The sequence below is a fragment of the Spermophilus citellus genome, assembly GCF_964194105.1.
Source record: "Spermophilus citellus genome assembly, chromosome: 2".
Classification (NCBI taxonomy): Eukaryota; Metazoa; Chordata; class Mammalia; order Rodentia; family Sciuridae; genus Spermophilus; species Spermophilus citellus.
This window is the reverse complement of record NC_138183.1, coordinates 68353122-68380535: the sequence shown is the minus strand read 5'-3', so window position 1 is coordinate 68380535 and position 27414 is coordinate 68353122. Positions and strand designations below refer to the sequence as shown.

The following is a 27414-nucleotide window of genomic DNA, read 5'->3' as shown; positions in this document are numbered from 1 at the left end:
GTATATATATATATATACATAAAACATATATAACATATATATTACATATATATATATACTACATATATTACATAAACATCTCTACAGATGACTTAACACAAGTAGATATCAAGCATCATTTATATTTTACCAGAATCCTAGGTTAAAAATATCCAGATGCTCTACTGTGTTTCCTTATCCTTGCCTTGGGTAAACCAAAGTGTTAGGTTTCCCAATTTCCCACTGCATTTCTCTGAGGACTTTTCTGAGCAGTCAGCTGAGAGGAGGAGCTCATAATTGCATTATAGTGATAGCCAGGAGGTGACATTGCTAATACTCCCTTTTTAAGAGGGGCAGATGTTATGAGTCACCATGGGTGGCATAGTAATTTTGCAGCTGTGTAATGTTTGTAAGGAACTGACAGTCCCTTATGAACCACAGTGACCCAACTTGGCAGGGCCCCAGCACCTATTTATGGCCTGAAATACAGGGGAAAAGGTCAGAGGAGGTGGTTCTGTCTTCTAGAATTGAGTCAGACAGATGATAAAACTGCATGTCAGAGGTAACACAAAGTCTGATTTACTGAGACCTGTTCTCTGAGAGCCTAACCAAACTACTACAAATCCTGTGTTGATATGCAATATCTGCTCATTTAGAAAAAAAAAGAGAAAGAATTGAAAAAGACCCTAAAATAGAAGAAATAAATAAAGAACATATCAAGTATAGTCTGGTAACTGCAGGGATACACACCTGAAAAACCCACCCTGCCAGAGGACCTCACACTGCAGCACTGGCCATCCATAACCAGATCCTCGAGGACAAATTCTGGTGCCAATCACTCATGTATTTCCTGTGCCTTGTTCCACACTTGGTACATAATGGGAGCTTAAAAAATACATAGTGAATGAGCTAGTAGGTACACAAAGTACTTCACATTCACATATCTAGATAATCCAGTCAAGATTGTTCGTTCTACCATTGAGCTAAGCAAGCCCAGCATGATCCAGCACTGGAGAATATTTTTTTACTAAATTAGCTTTGATACATATGTGTGGGTTTTGAGTTCTTCAAGTCATTAGGACTAGAGTCTTTTTATTTGTGTATGTAAGTTTGTGTTAGTGTGCTATTACAAAGAAGCACAGACTGGGTCACTAAAGCAATAGAATTTATTTTCTCACAGTCCTGGAGGCTACAACTCTGAGATGAAGGTGTTGGCAGAGTTGGTTGGTTTCTTCTGAGATGTCTCTTTGGCTTGTCTTTTCTCTGTACCTATATCCTAATCTCTTATCTTAATTTCTTAGAAGGATACTAGTTGTTTGGATTAGGGCCTACCCCAATGACCTAATTTGATTGTCCCTTCAAAGGTCCTATCTCCAACTATAGTCATGTTCTGAGGTAACAGGGTTTAGGATTTCAACAGAAAACTTTTGGGAGATACACAAGTACACACCCTCAAAAAGATACACATAAGATAACATCTGTTTTTACTTTGTTTTGTTTGTGCTGCTGAAATTAAATCCAGAGCCTCACACAATGCTAGGTAAGGCTATACAACTGAGCTAGGACCTCTGCCAGATATGTATGTAAATATTTTCATAATTAGGAAGGGAGGAAGATCTTTACATCTATTCTATCTTCAAATCCCCCCATCTGGTTGTATAGTTAGACCCCTTCTTTAAGTGGGAAAGGGAATGCAATAATGAGATGTGTTTTCTGTATCATTTTCCTTTAATTGATACATAAACCACTTCCAGGCTAATTAATCAGTTTCACCCTCATTTATCTCAAAAGTTTATTATTCCTTTTAGAATTCTTAAAAACTAAAAGAAGTGGGAACACAAAAATCTACAAGTGGTCCACGGAGAAGTCATTAGATTATGCAAGCCCTGGGAACTAACTGGATCTGGTATCCCTGTGTTGCCAGCGTGTTCTACCCTAGGTGGCATATGATGGGTACTCTAAAAATATATGGTTAAAGTGATGCTCATAGGGAAAATCTCTGGGTCCCAGGTTCCTATGTTCATGTTTCAGAATCATATTTGCTCCCTGCACAAGATTACCATGTGCTGACTCGTGGGCTCACTGTACCCTTAATTTTCAGAAAATATTTATGTAAAATACTAACTTCCTGGAGTTCCAACAGACTTGTGTTTGCAGCCATTTAAGTTAAACAGGAGATAGAAGACTGTAGAATATTACATGCCTATAATCCTAAATTCAGTGGCACCATAAGATCATTAGCACTGTCCATTCAGAGATGAACTCCAAGGAGGGGTAGAGCTCAGAAGTATTGCACATGCCTAGCATGTCCGAGGCCCTGGGTTTGACCCCCAGCACCACAAAACAAGAATTAGAAAATAAAAAGATGAGCACACTGAATCAAATGCAAGCAGCCACTCTAGGGTATCTAAAGTCCCTATTACTAACACAGTGTATTCAAAAGCCATGCACAGGTCATGGTCCACCATATTCTGTATCTGGCTTATGACTGGTTAGTCCACTCAGATCCTTGATTGAATAATTTTGATCTGGTTAACTTCTTATTTTCTGATGCTTGTCTCAGACTTTATAAATAGTCAGTTTCTAGTATTCAGGGTTTCACATCTATAATCCAGCCAACCATGAATCAAAAATATTTGGGAATTGGGGAAAAGTCCCATTTGTACTGAACACATAAAGATCTTTATCTTGTCATTATTCCCTAAATAACAGTATAACAACCATTTATATAGCATTTACATTGTATTGGGTACTATAAGTAATCCAGAGGTTATTTTAATATGTGTATATGTTATATGCAAATAGTACACCATTCATTATATGGAAGTTTTTTTGAACAAATTTTGGTAACTGCATGGGGTCCTGGAACCAATCCTCTACAGATGCCAAGGGTAAGGAAGCTGTATTCTAATTCTTAAAACGATGTGGTTATCTATCTGGTGGGGTGGGGAAATAAATAATAGCTGCCATAACACAGTGACTAACCAGCAAGTTTTCTGACTATTTGTTCATAACAGAATGTAAATAAAACAGAAAACTAAGCTCCATATCCCCCATATTGACACTGAGGAGTCTTGGTTGATAGGTATGTAGATGGGCCACAACTTGCCTCTTGGGAGAATTCCATTATTAACAAGCCAAAATCTATTGATTCTATGGTGCCAATGAACATCAATGACCAAGTCCCAGAATACCAACCACCAGGACTCATAGTGCATACAGTTCCACATGGATAGAAGGTTTTAAAAGTGTGATATGATGGGCACTAAACTCAGGGTCCTGATCACCGAAATTCAGAACTTAGCTCCATAGAAGCTATATCTCAAGTCGATTTACTGAGTCTACTTTTTCTGTTTATCAAATCAAAATATCATCACCTAAATCCTAAAAAAAATCATTAGAGGATTAAATAAGAAAAGGAATCATCAATCAATTTGCATGTATTTACTGAGGCCCCATGAGGTATTCTAGGATCTGGGATACAACTGTGAACACCCCTGCTGGGATTATATGTGAATTGGGGAGGGGGAAGATGGACAATAAATCAATGAGCAAATAACTAAGCAAGGTCAGGATGCTATTATTTTAGACTTTACACAGTTGAATTTCATTCTCTCTTGGGAAGCAGTTGGATGATGCAAGTAGTCGAGTAACATGAGTATACCTGAGTTTTAAAGGATCCCTCTGGTGCTGTGTGGAAAAAGAACAATAGACAAGATTGGAAGTAGGGATACAGGATAAGAGACCATAGCATTGTTGAGGTGAATATCACTGGAGGCCTGGACTTGAATAACAGGACAGAGAAGTAGGTGGAATTAGGACATTTTTTTTTGGGTGGAGTCACAAGGATTTGCTAATAGACTAGTTGAGAATATGAGGCAAATAGTGTTACTCAGTATGTGTGGAGTTGGAGGTACTAGAGAGAGTACCTGTCCCACTTAGGTACACAGATTTAAAGGAATAAGATTATACATAGACATCATTTCTAAAATCAGAACATAATGACTCATAACCAAGATCTTCACCTTAACAAGACAATCTGGTACCACTGCCAACAATATGAGACCAGACCTCAAGGGTTTTAATATAGCTAAGTAAGGGATATGTCAGCTAGATGGGAGTCTCCCAGACATCGAAGCATATATATAAAGAAAATTATAGAGGCAGAAGCTGACTGTTCCTTTCCAAATACCATCAGAAATATGGGAGTCCTTTGCCAAGGGATTTCAATTATTATGGTCCCATCGGCCCGGCCATCTCTATTGTAGGGACTGATAGAAGGGAGCTGTAGCCAACTGTCTTCGAGCATCCTGCCTCTTTGGCAAGATAGGCCTGATTGTGGAGATGAATGCTTATTACTTGGCAAAGATGGCAGGTGGTAATAAGGGAAATCCAGCTGTTGGAATCACAACCAAATGGCTATTTACAGGGGAATAGGCACTGAGAATAAAAGGGCAGACACTTTGGGAAATCATTAGTCCTTGACCCAGGTCAAACATAGACCCTTTCTTCTGTGGAAGTCCAATCTATAGTATCACCTTTAAATTAAAGGGCAATAAAACTGGTCATGCTTAGAAGTGTTTAAACAAGAAAGCACTGTAATAATTTTTCATCCTTAATGCTGTATAGCAAAGAGACTTATGGGTTGTTTTCAATGACTGAAATATCAACACTAAATTTTGTTAACTCTTGCATAATTAAGTTGAAAATAAAACGTTTTTTTGAAAATGGCATCCTATTGACTGACCTTAGAAAATACTTATGAAGTGTCTGTTAATACATGAGATTTATCAAGTTTCAGAAACCATTTTACATACATAGATATTAAAAATGACTGCAACTTGAAGCTTTAGGTACACAGACAAAAATAATTTGAAAATAGATTATTCAAAAATAATTTGAAAATAGAGTATGCTCTATCTTATCTATTATCTTCAGTGTCTTATACAGAGGACACTGAAGATAATTCTTAACAACTTACACTCATTACCATGACCATTAGTAATCATGATGCCCTCAGAAACCACTGACCTCCATAGAGGGACATGTCCCTGCAGTAAATAACCACTCTTAAAAAGAAAGTAATAATTTTTATTTGGTCCCTCCCTATAAACCACAACTTTCTCTTTCAACTGCTACTGGTGTGTTTCACTTTAATAGGGTGCTATGCACTGAATTGTGTCCCCCTAAAATTCACAAATTGAACCTATAACCCAATATGATGGCATCCTGGGGGGTCCTTGGGAGGTAGTTAAAATTAGATGAGATCAAGGGGGTGGGGTCCCTTATAAGAAGAGGCTCTTGTTCACACAGAAGAAGACTATGTAAGAAGGCTGCCATCTACAAGTCAGAGGGAAAGCCCTCACCACAAACCTTACAGTTTGCACCTTGATCTTGGACTCCCAGCTTCTAGTACTATAAGAAATAAATGTCTATTGCTTAAGCCTGGTGTGTGGTATTTTGTTATGGTAGGCTTAGCCGACCAGACACAGGATGACCATGTATCATTTCTGATGTGTTGCTTCTAATCTCCTGTGAACAAATTTTGCTTAAAATATATATTTGGAAGCAGTTCATGGGTGCTTTTTAATTATTTATTTTGACTTTTTAAGGCCTTCATTACCTACATTCAAACTCTGGATTAGGCTGGGAAGGGTAGGTGGTAAATGCCTATAACCCTCAGCTACTAGGAAGACTGAGGCAGAAGAATTGCAAGTTCAAGGCTAGCACACTGCTCAAAATAAAATTTTTAAAAGGGCTGGGAATATAGTTCAGTGGTAGAGTCCTTGCCTAACATGTACAAAGCCCCGGGTTCAATCCTCAGAACTGAAGAAGAAAAAAAGACTCCAAATAAAATTTTGGAATTTGCAAGCTCAGTATTTACATGTGTTTTCTAGGCTGCTAATAGCTGAAAACTGTTTAACAAAATTAACAATGCAGACCATAATTGTTGTTTTGCTTTGTTTGAATTTAAGGAAAGAGAGAAAGTCTTCAATTGTCTCTTACCTTTGAGTAAAGAAAAAAATCTTAAAGCCTTCTTAAAGGAGATGAGCGTTTCCTCTGAGAAATTATGATAATGTGAATGGTTGAAAGATTTTTTCGGGGGTGAGGGCAAACAAATGTATATTATAGAATTTATTTTGTCTTCAGGGATATAGCTAAGATCACATTTTTAGATGTTCATCCTTCCTCAGAGTTTGAGAATATTTGGGAGGGCTGTTGTTAACAAAATCTCTCAAATAATAAAAATAATTAGCATGTAGCACATGTCAAACGTATTATTACCGTGGCTGGGTGACAAGATAAGCATAAACTGCAAAAGACTATTATGCTCAGAGTAAATAAGGTGACTTCTGACCAGTTTTAGCATTTGCTGTAGGTAGGGGAAGCTGGATGCTTGCGGGGACTTAACAATGAGAAGCTAGAATACCTAAGAGAATGGGGTCAAGGAATACCTGACCAGGGGCCTGCTTAGGAGATTTTAAGATTATCAGTTGCAAATAAGATCCCAAGGGGGGAAATAAAATGTACTCTTTAAGCAATGACTTGTTATTTCATGTACATGTTATGCCATGTATAGATAATGAGAGTTCCAGGGTGTATGAGAGGAAAGGAAATGAAACTGAGTTATAAAGCAAATAAAGGAACCGTTTACTGATTTCAACTTCCACCCCTGGAGCAGAGCCAAGTGCGTCATGTGGGTAATATGATAATGAATACAAATATTCTATGGGCCAGGTGCCAAGACATTAGGAGTGGCCATTGAAAAATGAAAACTTAAAGAAGTAAGAAAGAAAACGATATAACTCTCATCTTACCTGTCTTATGATCACGAGTTTCCTGTGTAGAGGTAGATTTATAGTACCATCTCTCCCCCTAGAAAACTTTGCAACCTAGGCACAGCAGCTAAGACACAGAAGGACAGGTAGCCAACGTCTATACAAGAAATAGCCACTGGGACTGGGGAAATAGCTCCATGGTAGAGCAGAGCACTTGCTGAATGCACAGGGCCATGGGTTCCAAAAAAAGAAAAGAAATAGCTACAGTTCTAACATAGCTTACTGAGTATTCTCACCTAAATTATTCCTAAAACTTTACAAAAGAGATCGCATTATTCTTTCTAACTTTTAGATGAGAAATGTAAAACTCAAAAAGTTAAGTTCTTCACCCCACAGCAAGAAACTAAAAAGGGTCAAAGAGGGGTCTCTAACTTAGATATGTCCACATTCATTGCTCTTCCCACCCGCTATATGACGACATGGCACAGCAGAGAGGAGTCTTGATCCTATAGCACCAGGTTAGAGCACGCCTGACAGTACAATAAAAATGAGATTCGAATAAAATAATCTACATCCAAATCATTAGTTTCATATTGTATCTTCCATTTCCTAACATATTTCAGTTATCTTAGTCTGCCCAAAAGTACAGTGACGTCCTGGCTTAGAAAAGACGTCTCATCATTCACCCTACGGTGTATCCTATTCACTGGAAAAATAGGTATCTGCTCACAAGCTATGACTATCATTCATTGCATGGCTTTCAATTTGTTGTCTGTGGGCAGCACTTGAAAAGACACATCTTGTTTGTAATGAATGACAGGATAATTTCTAGCAAAGCTCAAGACTCTGGACCAGCAAGACTGAATGTGTTAAGTGAGATTGAAAATGCCACCACATCAAATAGTTTGAAAGCTTTTTCAAAGTTTAAAAATTTTCCAAGGCATGTCCAAGAATCACCAAGTTACTCATACATGTCATTAGTTTGAATTGAAAAATATTTCAAAGGCACTTTTACACAAAGATTCTCAACAAAGATTTTGTTTTCCAAAAATGTCTTAATTCAACTCTGGTCTGATCCGCCACGTGGAGTACTGTCTAATCCATTTTACCACACATCCTTTTGAGCCTGACTTACCTCAATTCCACAAAAAGTTCATGAAGATTCCAGGGTTTTTCTTTTTCCTGAGTTATTCTGAACTTCTCATTCAAATCATTAAGTTTGACACTTAACACATGTCATCTATTATTTTTTTCATACAGAGATGTCATTAATTCCTTGTCAAGATAATACTCTCCTCGAGGATGAGGATTGTGTATTGTACACTTCATAGTATACACTAACCCTACTAGATAAAGTAACTGCATGATCTCTTTAAAATAGTGGGAATTTAGAAGGAACTGAAATACAGTGACAGAACAGTAAAGAAGCCGGGCAGGGTAAGGCAGCCCACAAGTTAACAGCTTTCACTAGACTCCAGCATTTCTAGTGTGGGGGTAATGGGCAGAATGATCCAGAAGCAGGGCCTCCAGTAAAAGCAGGAACAACAGAGGGAATAGAGCTATTGACAGACATCATAGAAAGCAAAGTCAAGGTAAGGCTCTCCTGAATTTTCTCCCCTGTTCTCACCCTCCAACTTTCCACCAGTGCCTCATTTTGGTCACACTTTGAGATCAGAGAAAGAGAGAGCCTGTATCGGTGATGCACCCAGAAAAGAAAGAAAGCAAAGAATAGATCCAACGTAACCAAGCAGGTGACAGAAATGGTGATCAAGGAAACCCTCACTGTAGATCTTTAAAATGACAAAAATAGCTATATCTATTTCATAGGATGGATAAAGGATTAAAAGTATTAATTGAGAGATTAAGGTAGGGATGTCAGCAAGATTGCTGATTATAGATGCCTGCTATGTTTCCCTCCACCAAAACAACAGACAAACAAACAACAAAAAGAAAGTGACAACAATTTCACTGGAGTGTTTGATGCCGAGCATGGGAATACTGTGGGGGTGTGGCAGACTACAGAGATATGTGGCAGCCTTATAAAGAAGGGAATAAACCTTCATCTTTAACATTCCATCTCCAAGATCAACCCTGAACCAAGACAGACTTTGCTCAGTGAGGAAAAAGATAAGCAAGGACTCCCAGCAATCCCCACAGGGACACCTGAAGCATTTGCTGCTGGAGAGGCCTGAACCAGGTAGAAGCTGCCAGGTCACCACACCCACCACATTGCCTTGGAGAAGGAGCTCCACCACTTGCACCTCCTTCCACAATAGCAAAGACCCAGCGTTTGGGGTTTCCTCTGGGGACTTCTACCAATGAAAGAAGAGGCAGCCAGAGGAGTAAGTGGTACCTTTGGTGGTCTCCTAAGGATAAAGTCACAGATAATTTATCCTGGTGCTCAGGGTCACCCTGACAGGTATGAACCAAAAGGAGACTGGCTCTTGAAGGCATCTCAGCTCGGCTTTGAATCATCTTCATCCCTGAAATTGGATTATGGTGATTCCTGATGCAAGAGCTGCCAGGCAATTAGAAGAAAACATAAATCCTCCCTGTAGGAAGAAATTACCCTGGGCATCAAATTATTTCTACAAATGATTCTTTCAGTATGACTTCTGAAACATCATAAAATAATGGCAAGAAGACAAGAAAAAGAGACATCAGAACCAACAGATATTAGGACTTTTCTATTAAAAGTGGATTCAGACACTGGACTCATCAGGCATGAATTTTAACTATGGTTGTTAAATGTTGATAATTGTTGAAATTGAGGGATGGGGTCTGTGAGGTCATACACTTTTTTCAGTATATGCCAGAATTTTTTATAAGAAAAAAATCTATGAACCAATTCAAGGAGAGTCTTGGTTGGCTCTTTTATGTTTCTGTGAGGTTTATTGGTATGCTATGAATAGCAAAGACTACATAAAATTTTTTTATTTAATCTTTCAAGAAAATGAAAGGTCAAATTGTGAATTTAGCTCAAAGTAGAAATTATTTTAAAAGGACATATTAGATTGGGGAAAAAACTAAATAAATATCCTATAATTGAAAATTACAATTGCCAAAATTAAAATTTTTAGCGGATCAAGTTAGAGTAATTTATACCCAAAGAGAGACTTAGTGGACAATAACTTAGAAGACAAGATCTGGGGAAAATTTTTGGAATGTAAGGGGGTAGAGAAAACAGTGAGAAGCTCTAAAATTCTTCTAGAATCCTACTGTGGAAGGAGAGAAAAAACAAGACCAAGGCAACATTCAAAGTAACAGTAGATGAGAATTTACCAAAATAATGAAAAACAACAACTTCTAGGTTCAAGAAGTTCTATGAACACCAAGGAAGATAAAGAAATGTTTACTTATGAAGGTCATGGAAAAACTATTGAAAACTAGACACAAAGGGGAAAATTTAAAAGTAACTAGAGTAAGAGGAAAATTACCTTCCAAGAAGTATTGAGACCAACAGCCATCTTTTCAATACAATGAAGGATGGCACTGGTGCTGTTGCCTTTTGTAGGGAGGAAGGAGCCATAGAGACTTAAGAGGACTTTAGGATTGCTGTCTTTAGGAATGCTGTCAGCGATCTACTTCTTGATTTGATGCTGCTTTGTGAATGCCCATCAAGCTAGGTATTCATATGCCTCATGCACTTATCTGTATTTTTGTGAAAATTCACACAAGCTTAAAGAACAGATTGTAATAGAAAGAATTTTATCAAATTATTCAATTGTATTGCCCTCCCTCACTTTATTTGAAAGCAAGCTTTTTTTGGTATTGGAAAAGTTTAGGCTATAGAAAGGAAAAGGTTGAAAATTCGAGAGAGAGAGAGAGAGAGAGAGAGAGAGAGAGAGAGAGAATTTTGTAAGACCCAGGTTTGTAACCAAAACTAGCCTAACCTCATGTTTCTTGTTTGTAATCCTAAAGAAGCCTGACTGTAATAAATGAAGAAATATGTCAATCACAAGTATTCAGAATCATGGCATGTTAAAGATGCTCCTAAAGTTCTTAGTTGAGATGTTGAAAGTCACTTTTCCCCCTTAACTAGTCACCATCTACTGTTCTTTATTATTTGTCAAAATTTAAACAACAAAGAGGAAATACTATGTGTTTTCAAGTTATCCCAAATGTAGCATGAAGTGTCATTATTTGTACTGTTTTAGAAAATTTAGTTTTCTCTATACTAAAATTTGTATGTTTTTAAAATCACAGAAACAGAAATAGAATGATGCCATTCATTGCAGTGGTGAGGCCTTATCCATGCCACTTGTCACACTCCCCAGGGCTGCCATGAAATCATGAAGAGGAGCTAATTGCACATAGTAAGGGTTTTAATTGAGGAGCACCTGACCATTACAGCGATTTCCACTTCCAGAAGCATCCCAGCTGCCATTGTTATAGAGTAGCATAACTGAAAAGAGTGGGACTAATTGGAGCAATTAATTAAAAGCACACAATTAGCTCCTATGGCAGAATTTTTTTTTCACTTTCTTTCCTCATTGCTTGAGGCCTGTGAGGGTTTTTATTGAGTCTTACCACACTCAGGGTTGTCTGTGCTGATAATTAACAAGGAGAAAATGGAAAGAGAGGGATTGAGCTTATAGCTCTACCAGGTGATGGGGCTTGGCCACTTTCCTCCTGGCAAGCCAGGAACTGAACAAATAAAACTCCAGAGCCTGAATGGGAACACAGGAGGGGGTGGGTCTCAATGAGAAGTGCTGAAACTGAGAAATTTAATTCTCCTGCCAGTTCCTCCATCTGCAAAAAAGTAAGATGACTATTACTTGTCTGTTTCCCAAGAATATGGAGAAGATTCATCAATGATTATGGTGTTGCAAGAAAGAACACTGTCCTTTAAGGTGGAGCATTGCTACTGCCCAGGGTAAGGTTGGGGGATTTCAATATTTGACACCTGGTTTCTAGAATTAAATCTGTTTTGTTTTTTGGAGCCTTCTCTGAATGATACAAAGGAACCAAAACATCTCAAGGAAGAAGTGAAGAAAGTTAAGAAAGGAACATATTCTTTTCTACCCACATCCTGATATCATGGAAAGTTGACCCAGTTTTCACCTAAAAACATGCCTGGAACATACCAACAAGCCCGGGAATGCAGGGTCGTCCACAAAATCCCTCCTACATACAAAATCAAGGAGTCAGGCTGAAGTTTGCTCCTATTTTTTGCCACAAAAGAAGCTAAAAGTAAATAAGTGAATTGAAAGTACAGATCCTTATTCACAGGCTGGGGCTGTAGCTCAGGGATAGAGTGCTTGTTTCGTGTTGCACAAGGCCCTGGCTTCGATCCCAAGTACCACCACCAAAAACACAACAAAGAAAAAACAAACAAACCTTTGTTAGTAAAGACTTTCTCTGAAAAAAATGTCACTAGTAAGTCTCATTAGTCTGTAAAGGATCTACCTGGGTTTTGCTTTGCAACCTTTTCCTGGGGTGTTTTGCTATGAAATAACACTCTACAAAGCTCCCTTCCTCCATGATCAATCTCTGTTCCAATCATAGGGAGCTGGAATCATGGTGACAAGGCCGCATAAGGAGGATGCTCCAGTGAGCAAGTACTATGAGTTAGGCTCCAAAGAAAGCTCTTTTTCATAGCTTCTTTCATGGTCCAGTACGTGTCACTTCTGAACAAGAAGATGAACTTGGAGATTTTTAGTTACAAATAAACCAAATATTTGTTTCAGCTTTTTAATTCAAGCCCAGAATTATAATTACACATTTTTTAATTATAGTTTCACATACTTAAGATGACTGAAGAAACATGTAATGACAAAACACCAACCAGTTCTATAAATTCCTACACATCATATGAGAAATTATGAGCCTCTAGAAAACATTGCAAAACCTATCTAAAAAATCTCAGCTAAAAACCTAAAATCTTCTGAGGTTTATTTAAGAGGTTGAATTTACCTTTACTTCCAACTTGATTCAACACTTAGCTACTGTCACAATGACTAAACATTTGATTCATTTCTCTTTAACCTGAAAGGATTCATATTTTCTTGGTCATCCTCCAGCTAAATGCACTTGAGTCACAACTCCTTGTGTTTAGTAAATATGTACAACGCATAACCAATCAAAAATTTATGGTGCTTCAGTGATTGATGTGAAATGCCAAAAGGTTTTAATTGCTTTGTATACCCAAAGCTTCCAGCTTACTCCAACAAAACCAATTAAGTCACTGGCATAACATTTGGCAGCACAGAATAAATATATGTAACCTCAAATTACATTCATTACCAAAACTGTTTCAATCATTAAGGGTGAGAGAAATTATGTCAAAATTGGAATGATATAATGGTATTTAGATGGAAGAGGTATTTATATACTGCCTTACCTATCAGACTCTTCACCTTGTAAGGACTGTGAAGGAGAAAAATCTATAAGACACATTGGCACTAGGAAGCAAATAATTATATGCACTTGAGGGCCCCCAATTTTAAGTTGAAATCTTGGAGATGTTCATACAGACAGCTTCCCATTTGTTTCTATCTGAATTAAGTCTAAGTATCTTTAGGCTGAAGCAAGTCAGTCTACTAGCATAAAACAGAATTATAGAGACAAGTGACAAGAAGCAATGACTTTTCCTACTTCTCATCCCAAATATGGTCTAAATCTGACCACTGCCATGAAGGAGAAGACAATAGAAAGTGGCAGGGCCTCATTCCACTTAGAAATAGTAATGACCTTTTATAATTTAGTCATTATGTGGAATCAACAGGAAACAGCAAGCTACAATCAATGGCTGGCTATGATATCCACTAATATTTGAATGGATCAAGAATGTTTTCAGTTGAAAGTAACAGAAAACCAACTAACACTGACTTAGCTAAGGCTGTTTTCCTTACACAAGGAGTCTATGTGTGGGCAATGGCCAGTGTTGGTTCAGCTGTTTAAAGAGGGCAGCACCTGTACCTCTGTCATTCTCCTGATCTCTTCCTTATGTCTGTAATATCATGGCTGCAAGATGACTACCAATGTCCAGTCATCACATCTGAATTCAAGATTAGAAGTTAGGGAAGGGGTTTCTAGTACCACCAAAAATGAGCCTCTTTCCCTAAGCCCTCAGCAGAATTTGATTTACATGTAAGTGGACAGAATTGTGTCATGTGGCCATGACTGGTTGCAAGAGAGTGTAGGGAGACATTTGGAGAGGTGTGTGAGGAAGTTCTTGGCTGGGGAAGAGAAAGAAGTAGGGCCTGAAGCAAGACAGAAATGAGGAAATGACAGCCTTTAAGATCACAAGGATAAATATCCAACATCAGATTTTTTAGGTAAAATCACTAGAGGAGAAAACATTTCCTTTCTTTAGTTCATACACAAAGGAAAATACTTCAGGAAAGAACAGAACATTACACCATTACACATCAGCTTACACAAACAGAATGAGTGAAAGGGTTTCGCTGGACTAACTCAGTCAAAAACAGACCCAGAATATGTTAGGAGTTTCACTGAACCTTCCTTAAAACTGACAGGATAAACTTGCAGTTTATTTTTAGTATTTGTGTCTATAAAACAATAAATAGGATATGGGGGAAATAATACCACACTGAGATACAGAAGAAACCCTTGCATTGGACAAGGCATGTCTTGACATTCAAACACCTAAATACAGGAAACATTTGACAATCAACTAAACATCATGGTAATGAGAAAGGCAAGATAATTGAAATTTGTTGCTTTAGAAAGAATTTCAGATATAAACTGTAGAGTTGAAATTTTAAAAAAGTATAAGAAGTGCTGTAAAGTTTTTCTAAAACCTCATGGGTGAGATGGCTAAACGGGAAATGCTATTTTGGTTCAGGAACACCCCTTTTTTTCCCAAGTGCAGTAAGCTCTCCATATCTGGGGGTTCCACATCCGAATTCTGCATATTGAACTAAACTCAATGAAAAATATTTGGAAAAAGTATTGTCTCTGCACTGAAAATATGCAGACTTTTTTTTGTCATTAGTCCCTAAACAATATATTATAAAATCTATTTGTAGAGCATATACATTATAAGTAATATAAAAATGAGTTAAAGTATCCATATGTGCACAGATTATATGCCCTTTTATCTGAGGGACTTGAGCAAAAGATTTCAGTATCCATGGGGGAATCCCAGAACCAATCCCCCTCAGATGTCAAGATACAATCGTATAGCAAAGTTCAGTTGAGCCCAGATATTTTGGCCAGGATTATAATTTCGCTAAGTATGTTTTTCAAGCTAATAAAATAAATACTACTTAAGTTCTAATGTGCCTTGCTACCAAAAGGATCTTAGACTAGAATATTTTTGTTTGCTCAATTAACCAAGTGGTTGTGAACTTTTTCTATCAGCTAGACACATTTGGGAGCTATAAAATTTACAGATGCCTTGGCCCCCCTAGTTACCTGAGAAATTACAATTTAATTGGTGTAAGTCCAGTCAAAGATTTACTTGTTTGGTTTTTGGTCCTTTGTTGATTCCCATGTGAGGAGAATTAAGAGCCACTGGATGAAGAAAATACTAATGGCATAAAAGATGTAGTGTTGGAGCACACAAAAACACTAATGAGTGAAAATTAGTATCATTAGTCAGAAATACCTTTGGGAATATGTCAGATGCCTAAATAAATTGATTCCCTTTCTAAGAATATGTCTTAAAGAAATGGGCAAAGAATCAAAGATTAATATACTGAAATATTCACTGTAACATCATTTATTAGTAAAAGTATCCAATAATGAGTACAATTAAATAGACTGACACATTTTTATTAAAATATTTTCAAGGAAAAACTTCAAAAATGAGAAAACTTTCATGAAGTTTAAATGAAAGTATGATTTAAATTATAAAGAAATGCATGCATATTAGAAAAAAGGAAGCAAGGACATTAAAGCAGTAACCAAAGAGTATTCATAGGAGTCTCATGGTGGGATTACAGATGACACTGGTGAGGTTCCTTTTTATCTTTAATGTACTTTTTTCAAACATTCTGTGTACACTTGTTAATTTTATGATCAGGTAAACAAATATTTCTTTCCAAAGCTTTTAACTGCAGCATTTATGAGTCCCCATGTGGTTGGAAATCCCTAGTCTGATTACTACGAATATTAACTGAAAAGAGGAACTTCTAGTTTAAAAAAAAACAACATAGGTTTTCATCATTTAAAGATCAGGTCAGTAATTCAAAAGTACTCAAACTATTTTTTTAAAAAATGTTTCCATAGTTCCTTTATGAAATTGTGTGTTTATATAAAATATAATCTAATTCAAAAAATGTCATTTTTAAAGGAATACAACTGTATATAGTCAGAATATATAACAAGATTAGTTCAATTTTCTGTATTGTAGTTGTCAAAAATGTTAACATTCTAGGGAAAATTTAACCAGAAATATTTTTAATATGTTAAATATACTAAGTAATCCATGATATAATAAATAACATAGGAAAGCTGTAGATATTTATTTGTAAAGGTATTTTCCTACCTAGATACTTTCTCTTTTTTTTCCCCTCTCTTTCTATACATTCCCTCTGTCCCCATCATCTTCCTCCCAAAAGGACAGCTAGCCTGTTGCCTCTCTGAACTATAAGATTCACAGAATTGACACTTGCAACATTTAGCTTTGCTTCATGGCAGCTCATGGCTGCACCGAGCACACTGCAGCATTGGTTTCCATTTTTATATTCCCCAGGGAAACAGCTGGCTTAATATCATGGTTATCCAGTTAATTGCTGTTTTGATGACTTGGGGTAATGACTTGTATAACCCCCTTAATTTAAAGCATTTCAGAAAATGTGCAGTTGCTCTGTTGGGTAAGAACCGGAGTCCAGTGTAAGTCACCATGCTCCAGGGATCAAGGGAACAGGATAGCCTCCACCTCCAGGCCACCCTAGCTGAGAAGTTGAGAGAGAACCTGATCACCCAAGGGTGCTGAGGGCTGAGAACACCTTGCTATTTGCTTATGAGTGTTGGGTTAGGAAAAGCTCTAGTGGCTTGGGAGATCCAGGCTTGAGCTTTTACCATTCAAGTCATGAGGCTGGAACACACTGTAGGGAAGGTGTGGATAGTTACCATGGGACACACAGAGGAACAGTACAGCTTATATGGATTAGGCTCAGCCTAATTAGTGCAGAAAGAAGCCAAACTAAGAGCTGATGTGATTAGAGAGTCCACATTTGCTAAAGGCAAAGACAATGGACTATATATAGATTGTATCCTAGGCAGGCTTAGCAAAGGAGCTAAATGGAAATTAGCTCAGAAAAACCTATAACACAGGCAGTTTGTCTTGGGGCCCTTCTTAGCTGCTCTGCATGCTGGCTTTCCCCAGCATCAACTCCAGATTCTGTTTTTGCTCTTAAACAATTGTCAGCCAATTCCCACTAACTCTAAAACATAAAAGGGACTGGTTGGCAACATTCTAAGCAGTGATGCTTCTTGGGTCTATTTACATTTTGTAGGGAGAGGAGAGGGGGTGTATAGAAGTTCCCAGTAAGGAGCCAGTTTGCTGCCTTGCACTACCAGTAGCTCTCCTCCCCCAAACCCACTCAATAGCAAACTCTGCTATGGGGCCTGAGGCAGCTCTCTCTCTGTGTCATCATCCAGGGAACTGGGCAGAAGAACCATGATGGAAGAAGAGGATCCTAGAGATCACTGAAGATTTCATTTATATCTTACAAACAAATCAAGTCTGTCTTCTCTAAAAAGACACAAAGGCACTGACTATTCATCTGAACTTTATAATTTACTAGCCCTTCATCTCAGCTCTGCCAGCACCTGAGAAATTCAGCAAGGGCCCAAGACTAATCCTTGAGAAAATATTAATGAACATATTATAATAGCAAAGATCACTGAACATTCACTATGCTTTAGACACTGCATTAAAACTTTAACGTGTGTGCATCATCATAATCATCATCATCATCAATTCCCAGATACAGAAACAACTTCAGAAAGGTAGAAGGATTTACCCAGGTGTCCTAACAAGAATCAATGGAGCCAAGAGCCAACCAAGGCAGTCCCATGATAGAGCTATGTTTTGAACTGTGGTAGAAGGAGGAGGCAGAGGGAGGAGAGAAGAGTCATTGTGAGACGGGGACACCTGAATGCTAATGCTATGTCAATCTCTTCTGCTAAGCACTTTTTGCCCATTACCTCTGCTTATCATACTCTAACATAGGTTTCTTTCACCAACCCGTTTTCCACATGTTAAAACTGAGGTTCAAAGGGATTTGATGATGTGCCTAAGATCCCCCAGCTGGTAAATGCTAGAGTTAGCAGTGTTTCAACAGCCAAATGCTCCAGTGATATCCGACTCAATATTCTTGCTGCTGCCAGAAAGGCATTTACTGAGCAGTCTGCTTAGGAATTTAAACTTTGGGCATCTTATAATATTTAGGAGGATGAGAAATGGTTTCATTTGGGTCTTTTTTAAAAATGTTTTATGTTATTTGGTTTGTTTTCCTTCAAAAGCCTGAAAAAGGAGACTGGTAAGAGAATCCTCTAATACCATAACATGACCTTGAATAGAGATGGCTCAACAGCCCAGAGAAAAAGTGGATCAATTACTCTTTCTTACAGACCACAAGTTTAATCACTGGGGGTTATAACACCAAAGAAACCTAAAAATGGAATATGTAAAAATAGAGGGTCATTCTTCAGGAATATCATCATTTTACATACAAATTGAATATCTCTCCCCATCACCCCAGGCAAATGCTATCTACAGCATGTGTCCTGAATCTCAGATGACTATTGGAGTCTATTACTCACTATATTATCTCCATGGTATTTGATGATGGGACGAAGAAAATTTTGGCAGGCTTTATACAAGGCAAATCAATATTTTCCATTTCCCATTTATGTATCATGACAATTCACCAGCTGAGAGGACAAGTATGAGAGAAAAAGTCAACCCGACTGATGAGTCAAGGCCAAGAGAGAAGGAAAAAATAGTGGAAAGAAAGGAAGAAGGGTTAGAAGAAGCAAAATAATAAGAATGTCATAAAGAAACTCATAAATTAACAACAACACATATAATAAAGGTGGGGGAACCAGTGAGAAGGTCCCCCACATATACCCAGCACCAGCCCAGCATTGTAGGCCTCATTCTCTGTGTTCCTGACAACAATTCTTGAAGTCCTGGGAAGCAAGAACCTCAGGTCCCAGATTAACCACCAATAGAGGGCCTAGGATCTTGAAACTGGATAATTGCAACATCGCGCCTGCTAAGCTCTGCCTTAGAGTTCACCCATTAGAGTTATTTTGACATATCAGGATCTAGGATCCCTGAAACATTTTCATGCCTTGCATCCTGGGCCCATTCTTACTCACAAGGACCTGAAAGTCGGCAATAAGGGCACAGAGCTGTGCAGATCTAGGGGCGAAGCCAGATTTCAGCCAGGTGGATAAGCAGCCCTTACTACCTCCAAGATTGCTCTGGTATGTTACAATGAGGAGGTTGCATCAGAACCCACTGCTTAGTTTCTTCACCTAGATGAAGAAGAGCTTGGGGATGGTGTACATTAAAGATATCAAAGCAAGCCATCACACAGTCATGGAATCAAGAAATAGCCATGAGCCAGCATTACAACTATAGACATTAAATCCATGGAGAGAGAGAGAGAGAGAGAGAGAGAGAGAGAGAGAGAGAGAGAGAGAGAGAGAGAGAATATGAATATGAATATGAATGAGAGAATGAGATCAAGAATACTGAAAACCCAAGTTGAGTTTCTTGGAAAGTGAAGTGGAACAAGCTGGGCATGGTGGCACATGCCTGTAATCCCAGTGACTTGGGAGGCTGAAATACAAGGATTGCGAATTCACAGCCAGCCGCAGCAACACAAGGCACAAAGCAACTCAGGAATACACTGTGTCTTTTTTGTAATAAATACAAAAAAGGGCTGGGGATGTAGCTCACTGGTCAAGTGCTCCTTAGATCAAGCTCTGGTGCCCCGATGCCCGCAAAAATATGAAGGAGAACAAGGAAAAGTCACTAAGAATCTGGCTACTTAGAGGGAAGACTGGAGACACAACACTCTGGCAGGAACAGCTTCTAGGTGCATCTGCTAAACTCTCCTCCACTTACTGCTTCCTCACAAGTTTAACCCTGGGGCACACAATCTTTATTTTTCCTATACAATTTAGATACAAAGTTTGTATTAAATTTGCTTTGGGACTGTGCACAATCCCATCTAGCACACATCCCCTTCAACACAACTTGAGCGTCCCTTATCCAAAATGCTTGGCAGCAGAAGTGTTGCAGATTTCAGAACAATTTGGATTTGAGTTCTTGGATTAGGGATGCTCAACCTGTGTAATGAAGTACTGATCCAAAGCAAGAGGACTGCCTGCCCTCTGTTAGGTCCTGTTAGCACAGCTGTGGTAACATAGAAGGACCATCAGATGAATCATTTGGACTTGTGAGATATTCAAAAGAGGTCAACTTTAGGAAGAGCAAGAGGAAGAGAATGGGACTCAAGCATCTAAAGACTTTATCTATATTTTATGAAAAAATGGGGGGTTTAAAATATTAATTATAAATTTTGTATGTTTTTGCTATATATATTTTTAATGTATCAAAATGTAAAGATTAAACAAAACAAATGATGACAGGGGTAAAGGGCAAGGGAAGGTGGAAAAGGTGAGGTAGGGGTAGGTAGGAGAATGTGAGGGAGGAGTGAGACCAATGAGGGAGAATTGGAGAAAACTTCTTGGTTGAAAGGCTCTAGGAGATTATTAGTAACCACCATTAGTAAACCCCAGCTCTGTCAGGTTGTAAGTAAACAAATGAAAGGAAGAATAAAGATAAAGTTCTCGAAGCCATGAATAGAGCACCAGACATTCTTAGGATCCAGGAAAAGACCCAAATAAGTCTTCCTAGGAGCGGTGCTATCAAAGCTCCGAAGGAAAGAAAAAGATTATAGTCAACAGGAAAATTCTGATTTTTTTTTCCAGAATTCCAGGGACCTGGCCACCATCTGAACCTCTCACCAGACACTTTAAATTGATTCATATAGTTCAGTATGGAAGTGTTTCTCTAGCCTTAAAACAAAAGCCATTGAGAAAGCCTGATGAGGTGGTGCATGCCTATAATCCCAGCATCTCTGGAGGTTAAGACAGGAGGATTGCAAGTCCAAAGCCAGCCTCAGCAACAGCAAGATACTAAGCAACTTAGTGAGACCCTGTCTCTAAATAAATACAAAATAGTGCTGGGAATGTGGCTCAGTGGTTGAGTGCCCCTGAGTTCAATCCCCAGGTACCTCCTCCTCATCTCCACCCCACCCCAAAAGCCATTGAGAATAGAGAATTCACTTTTCAGTTAAATTCTGAATAATTATGTCAGGAAATGGACCTTCTGTACAATGGGGAGCAGCTACAGTATATTTACTTTTCTGAAACATGAGCATGGGCTGGAAATAAGCAGACCACCTGGCAATCACCTACCTGTTACTCTAGACACACACAAAAAAACTCCATTCCCATTTCAATAGAAGAAAGGTTTTTATTTATAAGACTTGAATATTTAGTAGTAAGACTAAGTAACTTATAAAATCTGCAGTGTCAGAAGAAAAAATTCCAAACACGTATTCTTTCCTTTCATTAAGTGAATACTAGGTAATGGAAGCAGCTTCTCAACTGCAGGCAGAATCCATCCTCTCATTAATCCCAGCTGCTTCATTACATCAATTCAAAGTTTCTAATTTCATTGTGTCTTTTCAGATACTTCCACCATTTATAGGGAAGGTAGGATTTTAGGTGGTTAAAGTCACATATGGCTGAATTTCTTCAAAAGAAATAGTTCATTAGCAGTTTCTCTCCTTTTTTTTAAAGGTGTCAGAGAACAAAGCAAAAGCAATCATATATAGTGCCACTGATTTCTGTAGGTCACATGTGATAAGAAGAAGAAAGTTTATCCATATTCCTTGTAGCCCCATTTCAGTCCTTGGAGAAGGTGGAATTTGATGGCAGCATCTGGTGAATAGAAAACTTAGAATAGAATTCAGGAAAATGCATTTACCCATCCCTTCCTGGAACAGACGGTAATAGAAAAGTGCAAAGAAAAAAGTAACACATTTCAGGTTGGGGATGTAGCTCAGTAGAAGGGCTCTTGCCTAGTGATGCCCTGGGTTTGCTGAGGGCCATTGCCAAATAGGAATGACGCATAGAAATTTCCTTGCCAGCGTACCCCATGTTAAATGGACTTGCCTTGGAAATTCTCTGTGACATTGCATGTGTGTTTGAGAAAGGTGACCCTGCTCAAGGACGAGGGTGGATCCAGGTTTAGGGTGTATCCTGCAGGTTTTAGGAAGTATCCCGGTTTAAGACAATCTGGGTTTAAGGCAGTTCCAGATTTAAGGTTATTGCTGCTGGGAATAGGGCGTATCCTGCTGCCTGAGTTCCCGTTGAGTTCTCGTGGAATTGAGAAAGTATTTTGGGACGTGAATTGTGCGGCAGAACTTGGATTTCCCCAGAACGTGTGTAGAGGCCGGTGTGAGTTCGGGAATAAAGAATTGCTGTTTGAATCTACAAGGTGTGTGGTGGCTCGTGATTCTGTGCCCAGCCAAGACTGCGGCATGGGTTCAGTCCTCAGAAACAAAATCGGAGGTGGGGTGGGGTGGGTGTGGAGAAGGGAGACATTTAAAATAATAAGGGAGCTCGAGGTGGCACAAGCCTGTAATCCCATTGTCTCAAGAGGCTGAGGCAGGAGGATTTCGAGTTCAAAGTCAGCCTCAGCAAAAGCAAGGCACTAAGCAACTCAGTGAGACCCTATCTCTAAGTAAAATACAAAATAGGGCTGGGCATATGGCTTAGTAACCCAGTGCTCCAGAGTTCAATCCCTGGTATCACCCCCCCAAAAAAATTTTAGTAATAAGGGAACAAAGAAACCTGTACAAGGTCAAGCTAGAGGTCATTTAAGACATGCCTTCAGTGAATATCTGGTTGTATTTAAGCACCTGAAACACAAAATTTCTGGGAGGGAGAAACATAAAATGTTACAAAGTGAACGGATTATTAAAAAGTATTTGTAACAGGGGAGGCTAGTGTAAATGTAAATACCAGTGTTTCCCTCTTTAATAATGGATTACATTTGTCCCCTCCTTAGTAAAGAAAAAGAAAAAAGAAGTTCTTAACCTTGGAAAAAGGTGACTTCTGGAAAAGATGCTTTTAAAAGAGAAAAAAACTTGATCAAATAGCATCAAAACCTATTATTATGACCCATCAAACATTCTATTTTTACTTCTTTTTATGAAGGGCAAGTCTTATACATGCTGATGGTTTTAAAAGGATCTCAGGAGGTGCACTTGTTCCATCTTGTGATAACATAAAATTGAGTCCCCAGTCTTGCATTCAGGGGAGAGACAAAAGTTTCCCAAACTCTCTAGGGGCTTACATAACACAGTCATTTCTCCTTCTGTTTCTGTTTCAGCTGGATCCTCCCCACACTGGGGTCTCACCTCCCAAGATCCCTCTCCTCCCTTTACTGATCCCCAATCTGTTTAAACAGCCTCTTTTCTTAAAGCCTCACTTCCTTGTGGCATGTCATGTATAATACACTTTATGGATGGTCTGAAATCATGGTGATAATGGATCACAGCACCCTGTACATTCCAGGAATATAAAGTGTAATAACTTATTTTATGCTGCTTAGTTAAGTGAAAAATGATATGAATTTGTATGCACATCTTGATTGTGTTAACATTGCCCATGAGGAGATTTTAAAAAAAAAAAGAAGGACATATGCAAAAGTGTGAATAGCAATGAAGGTAATAAAATTATCATTCATTTTTTCTTCTCCTCCCTCAAATGCTCTGCATCTTCTTTGATGTACTCATCCTACATGCAGAGGTGGGTGGCCTTCTCTTCCAGTTTCCAAACCTCTGGGTTCCCTTTTTGCATTGATAAGGGAATGTCACCTCCACCCATGAACTCTTTCAAGTCTGTGGTTTCACACTCTCTCGTCTGCTATGAAGAGCTGTGTTCTAGGTGCTCATGAGAGATGACCTCTAACTCTGTGCTGCCAAATATTTCACAAAAGTTCTGTTGAAACTGAATAGCATAAATAGCATAAAAGGACCTGGGGGTTTCTTACTTTGCTTTACAGAATCAGACTTGGAAAATGCAAACAATGAGGGATGTCATAGAAAGCAATCCTCTTACAATCCAGGGCCAGGCACTGTGGGGTAACTGAAGAAATTGATTAACAGAGCTCCAAACATTGTTTTCATGAGTAATTGAGAAAACTTACTTCTGTTTTCAGTGCCAAGGACAATTGAGCTCCTCCTAAGAAATTTCATCTTTTTAAATCACGTAATCAAATAAAGTTCCCTCTTTGTTATAGTTACTAGGAAGCCCATAGCCCAATTATTATTCTGCAGGCACACATTTTCTATAACTGCCTTCCTTTCTGTATTTTTCCCTTTAGTCCTCATTTATTTTATATGCTTTAAAAAATTTGTCCCAAAGTCTTAACGAAACAAAACACTTATAAGAAAAGTACTAGCCCTACTGTTACAAAGGGGGGGAAACATGAAAAACTGCCCACAGAATAATGGAGGCATATAACAAGAACTTCCCTTCATTCTTCATGAAAATGACAGCCAGTGAGATTCTCTTATGGCAAAACAACACTGATAAAGGAAAGGAAGAATGCTGCTCCAACCTTCAATATTTTCTCTAAAAATCCTGGGCTGTTTTCCATAAGAAAGCTGGATCTCTTTAAGAAGCAAAATGTTTTCATTGAATACATTCAAACAGTTTTTCTCTGTGGTTTGTCCCAGGAAACTCTGTATGTAGGAGAGTGCCTGGTTGGTTGCTTTGCACCAGCATAAGCACACAACTAATATTCATTTTTTAGGAAAAGAATATAGATAAGGATCAATCAAGTCAATTACTCTTCCAGGGACTGTCTATGAAGTATAGGTCCTATTTCTGCGTAGCTGAGAGTACAGCAACAGGAGATGGCCAATTGCAATTCCATGGCAGACCTTATGGACACTTCCTATTGTATCAAGGTCACTGTGTAGTGTCATACTTCCTAAATTACTCAGAGGTCCCTGTGGGGCTTTGGGATGAAGTATTAAGAGTGAATGCTCTATATTAAGGGCCAGAGAAGATCCGCTTCTGTGTTTGTAACACTGCATGTAATGCTATCCAGAGGTGACTTGTTTCCGTCTAAATTATTTTTTTCTAGACATATTCCCTTCCCTTTTTGCTGAAATGAAGTTGTACCTTGTGACAGGGTTGTTCTATGTAGCCTGTTTTAACTATTGCTCTTCTCCTAGAATATATGGCCCCCAAAAGATGACTGCATTACTCATAAGCAATAATGGTTAAATGGAATAAGTCCTTACCATGTGCCAGGAACTATGAAAATATTTTTTATTACCACCCTGTGAGGTCGGTGTTGTGGACTGAACGTCTGTGTCCCTCCAAAATTCATACATTGACATTTAATCATCAAGGAGACAGTATTATTAGTTGGGTATCTTGGAGGATCTGCCCTTCAAGTATTAATACTCCAAATAGTATTAGACCCTTAAAACAGAAACCTGAGGGAGCTTGTTGGCCCCTTCTACCATGTAAGGACACACAGAAGTGCCATCTAAGAGGAATGAGCCCTGACCAAACAGCAAATCTACCCAGCACCTTGATCTTGGACTTCTCAACCTCCAGAACTATAATACATTTCTGTATTTACAAATGACTTCATCTAAGGTGTTTTGTTCCAGTAGAAGGAATGGTCTATCCCCATTTTAGTGTTCGGGCTCAGACTGCTAATTAACTTGTCCAAGGTTACACAGCTACTAGACAGAAACAGGAATTAAACCCAGATCTATCCAACTCCCCAATAAACACTCTTAAACATGACATGATTGAGACTCTGTTTTTCCAGAAGAGCAGAAGTCTAAACTCTCTTTCCATGGCCGGCCCACATGCAATGGATCTAAGAAGCCTCAAGTAATTCCTCAGGGCTAGGGCAAGTTAATCCTTCTTTCTCCCACTTATCCCCTAGAACTAGAACTCAGACCGGCTCTTTTGATCCCAGAAGACCTTAATAGTTTCCTACAGAAGATGGATACTTTGGAAAACAAAATTAGGCCAGAAATCTGGGTCCCATGAAGTTCAAAATGGTCTTTATTGGTTATCCCTGAGTTTACTGCAGGGCATGGACACTCCCGGCTATATCCAGAGCAGAGTAAGGCTGGACCCTTACCCTAGCACCTCTCAGTGACAATTCGGCACCCCCAGAGCATGCCTTGGAAACATGAGAACACATTTTGATTGTCACAATGCCTGGAGTTGTGTTGAGGCTGTGATTGTGCAGACTTTAGGAGTCCAAACACTCTGCCAAACAGATGACATGGCCTACTCATCAAGGAAAATGGCCTTTGGGACCTGAATATACAAGAAGGCTAGGCATCAAGAGTTTTCCCCTGTTTATAGCTGTCTGAGAAAAAGTCCTAGTTTTATTTTATGTATAAGCATAAACTATTTTTTCCTAGGTCTAATATAACTGAATTTTCTAGGAATACAGCCACTATGTCTAGTAAAAGGAAGATTGGTGTGCATTTTGTTTGGAACATCACCAATTTTAGTTCACTATTTCAGAAAATCTTATTACTAACAGCTATAGCACTTAGGATATGACAGTCTCCAGTCTAGTATACATGCATCAGTCAGCATAGGGGCTTCCACATTTACAGAGATGCTACATAAGCAGTGTCTGGCCACGGCACTTCATCTTCTGACCTGGTTGGGCCCTGTTGCTTTATATCAAATTCTTTCCGTTCATTCTCCCTTTATATTATACAAAGCACATTATTTTCATAGAACATGTGTGTGGGTGTTAGCTATGATTTCCATTTGGGGACAGAGAAGGAACATCTATTTCTCATAGGTAGGAGTAACTGATAGTATTGAGAGCTGCTCTCTTTCTCCAATTAGACTGCAAAACCCTGTCTAGGAAGCATGGGTCTTTGGGTAAAATGAAGTATGGTTCCCTATCCCATGTTATTTCATCTGAAGGTGCCCATGCCAAAAGTGACTCAGGCTCCCAACTGCCAGTTCTTTAGGTTTTACACACCAAAGCCATGTGCTCAAGTCAGAATTCTTTGCATGTTGGAATAAGGCAACATCCAGCGCCATTGCTCACACCCAGCATGACTCTTTTTATCCTCACTATGCTTTAATACAAAGATCTTTATATATTCCAATAGTACTGGATCACGTAGCCCACACTAAAGGTTTATGTAACCTGAAATTATAATGAAAAAGGCCTAGATTTCAATACCTTCCTTCCCAGGAAGGCCACTACAGTCCTTATGAACATTCACTTACTCCTATCCCCCAATCTCCCTACTATTTTGAATTCTGAATATCTATGCACTGTCACAATGAAAACTTCGCTGGACAGGCTTCCAGAACCATCGATGATCACTTCCATGTATGTTCCCACCATGGGAAGAAAGAAGGGCATGAATTATTTCCTTTCATCAGTTGAAAAAAAAAGTGAAACTCAGCAATTATGGGACTTTTTCAAGGACATATAGTGTGTGAGTTGTAGAGCCTGAATGAAAACCCCAGCTTCTGAATCCAAATGCCACCCCAGAGAAGAAAGTCTAAACTCTCTTTCCATGGCCAGTCCACATGCAAAGGATCTAAGAAGCCTCAAGTAATTCTTCAG

At 38.7% G+C, this 27414-nt stretch overlaps 1 long non-coding RNA gene across 1 annotated transcript in view; it reads right to left on the bottom strand.

Moving 5' to 3' along the window:
- The window catches only part of LOC308642992, a 152506-nt gene that overhangs the window by 103112 nt on the left and 21980 nt on the right, over positions 1 to 27414 (bottom strand). The gene's annotated exons all lie outside the window — the stretch shown is intronic.